Source organism: Procambarus clarkii, chromosome 12 (assembly GCF_040958095.1).
Source record: "Procambarus clarkii isolate CNS0578487 chromosome 12, FALCON_Pclarkii_2.0, whole genome shotgun sequence".
Lineage (NCBI taxonomy): Eukaryota > Metazoa > Arthropoda > Malacostraca > Decapoda > Cambaridae > Procambarus > Procambarus clarkii.
In genome coordinates this window covers 46,991,087-46,999,746 of record NC_091161.1, presented here as the reverse complement: position 1 = coordinate 46,999,746, position 8,660 = coordinate 46,991,087, and the positions used below count along the sequence as shown (strand labels likewise).

General features: G+C 42.3%; 1 long non-coding RNA gene across 1 annotated transcript; it reads left to right on the top strand.

Annotated features, from left to right (window-relative positions):
• The first annotated feature begins 5,800 nt into the window (after positions 1-5,800).
• On the top strand, positions 5,801-8,213 carry LOC138364164 (uncharacterized). The gene is made up of 3 exons (XR_011228335.1): positions 5,801-5,926; positions 7,482-7,591; positions 8,056-8,213. It is a non-coding gene; the product is annotated as an uncharacterized lncRNA (long non-coding RNA).
• The last annotated feature ends 447 nt before the right edge of the window (positions 8,214-8,660 follow it).

The window sequence follows — 8,660 nt, the reverse complement described above, 5'->3', positions numbered from 1 at the left end:
TGAGTCAGAGTTGCTTGAGGAAGTTTAGTAGAACTGGCTCTTGAAGCAAATAGATTTGCTAACCTTTCTGCTTCCTGCTCTGGATGAAAATGTGGCAGAGCAGGAGGCGATTTGCCTTTGGCAATGTTGATCTGTCTCCAAATGTCGCCCAAGGATGTATGCTGATTCAGTTTGGCACACCACTCGAGCCATTTTCTTTGATTTTGGCTGTTTCTTCGTGCACTTGATTTCGGACAGCTCTAACTAGTCCTAGATTAGCTTCGGTTCTATCTCTTCTGAAACTCTTTCGTGCACAATTTAGTCTGTTATGTAGATCTTTGATCCTATAACAGTAATACCAGTGGTCCTTATGTTGTTGGGTAATTGTTTTCCTCTTGTGGATGGCGTGATTTGCTGCTGTCTTGCATTTACTAAATCTTTTTCCATTTCTTCAGTGTTGTCAGGAGGAGTGTAGTTTAGGTGCCAAGTTTCGAGAGCTTCCTGAAACTGTCCAATTTGCTTTGATAAAGTCCCATCCGGGCTCGGGAACTGGAGGTCTGGGAGGTAATGCAATATTAATAACTGTTTTTGTAGCAACGGAGTCGCTAGGCAGAACATGGTCAACTGGCCAATGTCAACTCATAAATACTGGTGGAGACAAACGTGAGATCAAGCACCCCCCCCCCCACCAATGTGGGTTGGTTCCGTCGAGTTTCAACCAACGGAAACGGTTGAAACCGTCCAATCATTTTCCTGGTTGAACACCAGAAAAACGATGTTTTCCTTTTCCTCCATGATGACGTCGATGTGAGCAACATCAGAGTTCGCCGTCAAGAGGGCCAGAATCTCGGCCTTGGTGTAGGTTCCTCGGAACTGAACCTTGATGCAGTGGAACATGGTGCTGTTTGGCTAGCACCAGGAGCGAAGACAAAGCCCAAGTCGTTCAGCTGACTCCCCCTTCATCGGATCACAGTGCCGATGGAAGAAAGCTTTCTATCTGGATAGTGCTCTGATCGCTAATTCACATCACTGAAGAAGGCCTTCCGTCTCTTCCGGTATAAAACTCCAGACGGGAGTGGGGCTGACATTCTAAGAGTAAAGCGGTTTGAGAGAAATTATATATGACAGACCCCCACCCCCTCCCCCACCCTATGTCATCGCCTCGCTTTACTGTGGTCAGGTGAAGATCGACGAATCACGAGCCTGCCTTCCACACTAAGTAGGTCGTTACAATTTGTAACTACAATATATAAATATGGGTCTAGTTTGTACAGGTCAGTGCTAACATTAAAAATATTGGGACATTAGTTAATTGGGCCGACTTGATCAAATTGCGTTCAACAAAATTCCTGCACTTAAAATATGTATTGGCTCTCTCCAATTAATATAATGATTATATAAACTGGCATATAAATACAATGCATTAGATTGTTTGGCCCCATTCTATTCACACAATGTTGAGAAAAATACGAACTTAAATATTTACTAGTTTGTCTAAGGTTCACACACGAATCGTTACAAGGGATCGAACACACACACACACACAAAGGGCATGGAGGAACTTCCGTAATAACAGAACACCAGAAAGTAGAGAGAGATACCAGAGAACCAGGAACGAGTATGTTAGTGTGAGAAGAGCAGCTGAGAAAAGGTATGAAAATGATATAGCTAATAAAGCCAAGACCGAACCAAAGCTACTACACAGTCACATCAGGAGGAAGACAACAGTGAAGGAACAGGTGATGAAACTTAGGGTGGGCGAGGACAGGTACACAGAGAATGACAAAGAGGTGTGTGAAGAACTCAACAAAAGGTTCCAGGAGGTCTTTACAATAGAACATGGAGAAGTCACGGCGCTAGGAGAGGTGGCAGCAAACCAGGTGACCTTGGAAAGGTTCGAAATTACAAGAGATGAGGTCAAGAAGCACCTATTGGAGCTGGGTGTGAGAAAAGCTGTTGGGCCGGATGGAATCTCACCATGGGTATTGAAAGAGTGTGCAGGAGCACTTTGCTTGCCACTCTCCATAGTGTATAGTAGGTCACTGGAAACGGGAGACCTACCAGAAGTATGGAAGACTGCTAATGTAGTACCAATATTTTAAAAGGGTGACAGACAAGAGGCACTGAGCTACAGGCCAGTGTCCTTAACTTGTATACCATGCAAGGTGATGGAGAAGATTGTGAGAAAAAACCTAGTAACACATCTGGAGAGAAGAGACTTCGTGACAACCCATCAACATGGGTTCAGGGAGGGTAAATCTTGCCTTACAGGCTTGATAGAATTCTATGATCAGGTGACAAAGATTAAGCAAGAAAGAGAAGGATGGGCGGACTGCATTTTTTGGACTGTCGGAAAGTCTTTGACACAGTACCCCATAAAAGGTTGATGCATAAGCTGGAGAAACAGGCAGGAGTAACTGGTAGGGCGCTCCAGTGGATAAGGGAGTACCTAAGCAATAGGAAGCAGAGAGTTATAGTGAGGGGTGAGACCTTAGAATGGCGTGAAGTCACCAGTGGAGTCCCACAGGGCTCTGTGCTTGGACCTATCCTGTTTCTGATATACGTTAATGATCTCCCAGAGGGTATAGACTCATTCCTCTCAATGTTTGCTGACGACGCCAAAATTATGAGAAGGATTAAGGCAGAGGAGGACAGCTTGAGGCTTCAAGAAGACCTGGACAAGCTGCAGGAATGGTCGAACAAATGGATGTTAGAGTTTAACCCAAGCAAATGTAATGCAATGAAGATAGGGGTAGGAAGCAGGAGACCAGATACAAGGTATTACTTGGGAGATGAAATACTTCAAGAGTCAGAGAGAGAGAAAGACCTGGGGGTTGATATCACGCCAGACCTGTCCCCTGAAGCTCATATCAAGAGGATAACATCAGCAGCATATGCCAGGTTGGCTAACATAAGAACGGCCTTTAGAAACTTGTGTAAGGAATCTTTCAGAACATTATATACCACATATGTCAGACCAATCCTGGAGTATGCGGCTCCAGCATGGAGTCCATATCTAGTCAAGCATAAGACTAAACTGGAAAAGGTTCAAAGGTTTGCCACCAGACTAGTACCCGAGCTGAGAGGTATGAGCTACGAAGAGAGACTACGGGAATTGAACCTCACTTCGTTGGAAGACAGAAGAGTTAGGGGGGACATGATCACCACATTCAAGATTCTCAAGGGAATCGACAGGGTTGATAAAGACAGGCTATTTAACACAAGGGGCACACGCACTAGGGGACACAGGTGGAAACTGAGTGCCCAAATGAGCCACAGATATTAGAAAGAACTTTTTTAGTGTCAGAGTGGTTGACAAATGGAATGCATTAGGAAGCAATGTGGTGGAGGCTGACTCCATACACAGTTTCAAGTGTAGATATGATAGAGCCCAATAGGCTCAGGAACCTGTACACCTGTTGATTGACGGTTGAGAGGCGGGACCAAAGAGCCAGAGCTCAACCCCCGCAAGCACAACTAGGTGAGTACAACTAGGTGAGTACCTGCAACAGATCTTGAAACAACAACTGAATTTAATAGCTTCTTTTCATCGATTTGTGCTAACCTTGCCCGAAAAATCCCAGAGACTCAGACATATGTTACCACATATCTTTCAGGCAGCTATCCAAACTCTCTTCTCTCTCCGGTCAGCCCTACAGATGTTGTGTCCATCATTCACTCGCTAAAAACCAAAGCGGGGAACATTAGTGAAATACCATCGATGGTATACAGGAGTGCCCCCCATGCCCTTGCACCACCCATAGCATTGCTGTTCAATAAATCCCTAGAGTGTCATACCTTCCCTGATATCCTTAAAAAAACAAGAGTAACGCCAGTTCATAAAGGAGGTAACACGGCAGACATAAACAATTACAGACCCATATCAAATCTACCTATATTATCAGAAATATTTTTTTTTTTACAAACAGCTCTACTCCCTTATAAAATTCAATATACTGTACTAATTAAGTCCTTGTCAGTTTGGCTTCCGCTCCCAAAAGAGTACCAATGATGGTATTGTTAGTCTGCTTGACTTAATCTTCTCAGCCCTCGACAAAAGTGAGTTTCCAATTGGAATCTTCATTGACCTGAGAAAGGCTTTTGATACTGTTAACCATAACTACCTCTTACTTAAACTCCACCAATATGGAATCCGTGGCCTTGCCCTGAACTATATCCGATCCTATCTTAGTAACAAACACTAATATGTAGCCATCAATGATATAACCTCTCCCACTCTACCAATAACCGTATGGGTGCCACAGGGCAGCATCCTAGGACCCTCCTGTTTCTTATATACATCAATGATCTCCCTAATGTCTCTAACATACTTAAACCTATATTGTTTGCTGATGATACTACTCATCTACTCTGACCCCAACCCACTCATGTTAAATAAGGTTGTAAACAATTATTTTAAAAAAGTCTACTTGCGGATGTCAACCAACAAACTCACACTAAACATAGAAAAGACCTACTACATCTTATTTGGAAGCAAATCAACAAATGCAATTCAGCTTCAGATAGATAATGTAAACATTAGCAATAAAAATGATGGAAAGTTCCTTGGCCTGTACTCAGACAAGAGACTCAACTTCAGCACCCATATACAACACATAACTAAAAAGGTTTCTAAAACAATTGGTATACTCTCTAAGATACTCTCTAAGATCAGATATTATGTACCCTACTCTGCTCTCCTCTCACTCTATTATGCACTTATCTATCTCTATCTTACTTATGGTAGCTGTGCTTGGGGTTCAACCTCTGCAAACTACCTCAGCCCCATCATCATCCAGCAAAAATCTGCTATCAGGACAATAACTAACTCTACTTTCAGACAACACACAGCTCCTCTGTTTAAATCCCTAAACATGCTAAAGATAAATTCAGTTCACACATTCTCCTGTGTAAATTACGTTTATAAAACCCTTTTTCTAAGTGCAAACCCTGTTCTGAAACTCTTCCTGGACAGATGTAATAGAACACATGCCCACCACACCAGACATAAATATCTCTTTGATATCCTCAGAGTCAAACTTGATCTATGTAAACACTCTATGTAAATAAAGGAACCTAGTCTATGGAACTTACTCCCTAATGATTTGAAAAGCTGTCCAACTTTTGCCATATTCAAAAATAAAACCAAAAAGTACCTAATTTCATCTTCATAGTTTTCTACCATGGGCTTTATCTTCACACTGTATCTAGTGCTACTCAATCCCCCAATATTTGTACCTAAGCCATACTTTAACATTGTAATCTTAGATATCATTTGATATCATGGTTGTTGTATTGAGTGCATTTTCTACTGCATTATTCCTTGAAACTTTTCCTCGAAATGATCCTCATATTGTGCTTCAGTGAACCAATGTATAACCCTGAAATGCTATTCTCATGTATCTAGTAATCCTTGTTTCTTTATTGTGTATTATTCTGATCTGCTTTTGTTTCAATATTTCTTCAAATTAAAATGACAGTAAAATCAACAAAAATGTTGATTTCAAAAATCAACATTTTTGTTGATTTTACTGTAATTATTTTACTTAAAATTATCTGTACCTGTAAAGAAAAGCTATAAAATACCTGGTAACATTTTTTATCAATTTTACTGTTAATTTATAAAAAAAAAAACTGTTAGTTTAAAGACTTACCCGAAACGCTATGCGTGCTAGTGGCTTTACAAGAATGTTAATTCAACTTATTTTCTATATTCTCTGTTAACCTCCAGTGTAACTTCTTGTATAAAAATAAATAAAAATAAAATAATAAAAATAACAAAACTATTTATGATGGGTTCAAGCGACGATTGAGTAGTGCGCAAAGCCTCCCTCACCTGTGACGTCACAGCGTCATCCGCCGCCAGGAACATCAACAAAGCGGTCAGTTTGTGGTCCGTGCAGTCAGCAAGAAGACAAACGCTTCATGCAATCACGCAAATATTATCGTAAGTAAACACTTATATTTTATAATATTATTAGATTCTGGTGCTGGCTATAGTGCTGGTGTATTAAGAGGTGAGGGGCAGTGGTAGTGTATTGAGAGGCGAGGGGCAGTGGTGGTGTATTGAGAGGTGAGGGGCAGTGGTGGTGTATTGAGAGGTGAGGGGTAGTGGTGGTGTATTGAGAGGTGAGGGGCAGTGGTGGTGTATTGAGAGGTGAGGGGCAGTGGTGGTGTATTGAGAGGCGAGGGGCAGTGGTGGTGTATTGAGAGGTGAGGGGCAGTGCTGGTGTATTGAGAGGCGAGGGGCAGTGGTGGTGTATTGAGAGGTGAGGGGCAGTGGTGGTGTATTGAGAGGCGAGGGGCAGTGGTGGTGTATTGAGAGGCGAGGGGCAGTGGTGGTGTATTGAGAGGCGAGGGGCAGTGGTGGTGTATTGAGAGGCGAGGGGCAGTGGTGGTGTATTGAGAGGCGAGGGGCAGTGGTGGTGTATTGAGAGGTGAGGGGCAGTGGTGGTGTATTGAGAGGCGAGGGGAAGTGCTGGTGTATTGAGAGGTGAGGGGCAGTGGTGGTGTATTGAGAGGTGAGGGGCAGTGGTGGTGTATTGAGAGGTGAGGGGCAGTGGTGGTGTATTGAGAGGTCAGGGGCAGTGCTGGTGTATTGAGAGGCGAGGGGCAGTGGTGGTGTATTGAGAGGTGAGGGGCAGTGCTGGTGTATTGAGAGGCGAGGGGCAGTGGTGGTGTATTGAGAGGCGAGGGGCAGTGGTGGTGTATTGAGAGGCGAGGGGCAGTGGTGGTGTATTGAGAGGCGAGGGGCAGTGGTGGTGTATTGAGAGGCGAGGGGCAGTGGTGGTGTATTGAGAGGCGAGGGGCAGTGGTGGTGTATTGAGAGGCGAGGGGCAGTGGTGGTGTATTGAGAGGCGAGGGGCAGTGCTGGTGTATTGAGAGGCGAGGGGCAGTGCTGGTGTATTGAGAGGCGAGGGGCAGTGCTGGTGTATTGAGAGGCGAGGGGCAGTGCTGGTGTATTGAGAGGCGAGGGGCAGTGCTGGTGTATTGAGAGGCGAGGGGCAGTGCTGGTGTATTGAGAGGCGAGGGCCAGTGGTGGTGTATTGAGAGGCGAGGGGCAGTGGTGGTGTATTGAGAGGCGAGGGGCAGTGGTGGTGTATTGAGAGGCGAGGGCCAGTGCTGGTGTATTGAGAGGCGAGGGCCAGTGCTGGTGTATTGAGAGGCGAGGGCCAGTGCTGGTGTATTGAGAGGCGAGGGCCAGAGCTGGTGTATTGAGAGGCGAAGGCCAGTGCTGGTGTATTGAGAGGAGAGGTACTGTGCTGCACATACAGTATATAAAAACAGCATAATATTTTAATCACAAGCAGGGTTTCCTAATGGCTCCTTGAGACTTATGTGCAAAGTACTTAACCCAGTTATAAGTTCCAAATCATGTGTGTCGTATTATTAAACATCTCTTTAGAAAGCTGATTTATGTTATTTCTTAGTGTTCACTACTACTAGGTAATGATAAATATATATCTCACTGATATATTATTAATTATATTCAGCTATTGCAGATGATTTTGATGCTGCAAACCGGAGATGCATAGCTGCGGAAGACACGTCTGAAGTGGAAACTTAAAACGAAGCTTCAGATATGAAGCAAAGAATGCCAAGAATAACAAATGTAAGCATTGAAAACCTAGTTCAGTAATGAAAAAAATTAACAAAATTGACATACTGTGCATTATTTCATCTCATTGTCAATCATATTTAATTATTTTTTTTTATGGAGTAATCTTTGCTATGTTGATAGTGCTCGTTGTGTGTCTGCAGGTGCATTCATTGTGTGTATGATGCCTGGTGTTAAAGTATTATTTCTTACTCGTTCATGCTCTCATTTAGACGTTTGGCCTCGATGAGGTTCAGTCTTGTGTCTGGTGTGTGGCACGTTTCTGTTGAAATGTAGTCTTTTCGAGACTACATTTCAAATATTACCTAACATACATGGCTACTCCCTCTCCTTGTCTAATATATCTATCTGTGTGAAATAGATTAAATCCATTTATTTGATATTCATCTAATAGTTCTCTATTTTCTACATTCATCCATGTTTTGGTAAGTGCAATAATATGTATTGTTTCATTGCAGATAAGAGATTCCAGATCGTTCCAGATTTCCAAAGTACTGAAACGCACACCATACAGGCTTGGTGGATCTCGGTGCAAGGTAAAATAATTTATTTACTTGTACAGTATATATTTTTAGCTAATTATCAGTATATAAAACCACAGTACTTAATTTTATCAGTGTCAAAGACACAATTACATCTTACTCATAAATACCATTATATACCTCACTTGTGGTAACATATACACACATTAAGTGTATTATGTAGCATTATCTGTAATCAACTGATTTTCAGAGCTGCTCATTACAAAATATTCTTTTAAAAAAGTGTTTCTTAACAATAGGAGCATTTCATTACAATATATCCATAATCAACTATATCAAACCCTATTACAGGTAAAACCAGTAGGCATTCTACTGTATTTTATCAAACCCCTATTAGAATAATAGATCTTGTAATGATTTTGCAAAAATAGTGCCATTTACTATTTTTAAAATATTATTAAAAAAATTACCGATATGGTGCATTCGGATGACAAACCAAATTTTTCACTTTTGACAATTGAGCACCTGCCACATCCAGATTCCTGGGAGGAAAGGAAGGACGATCTTTGGAATCATTACCT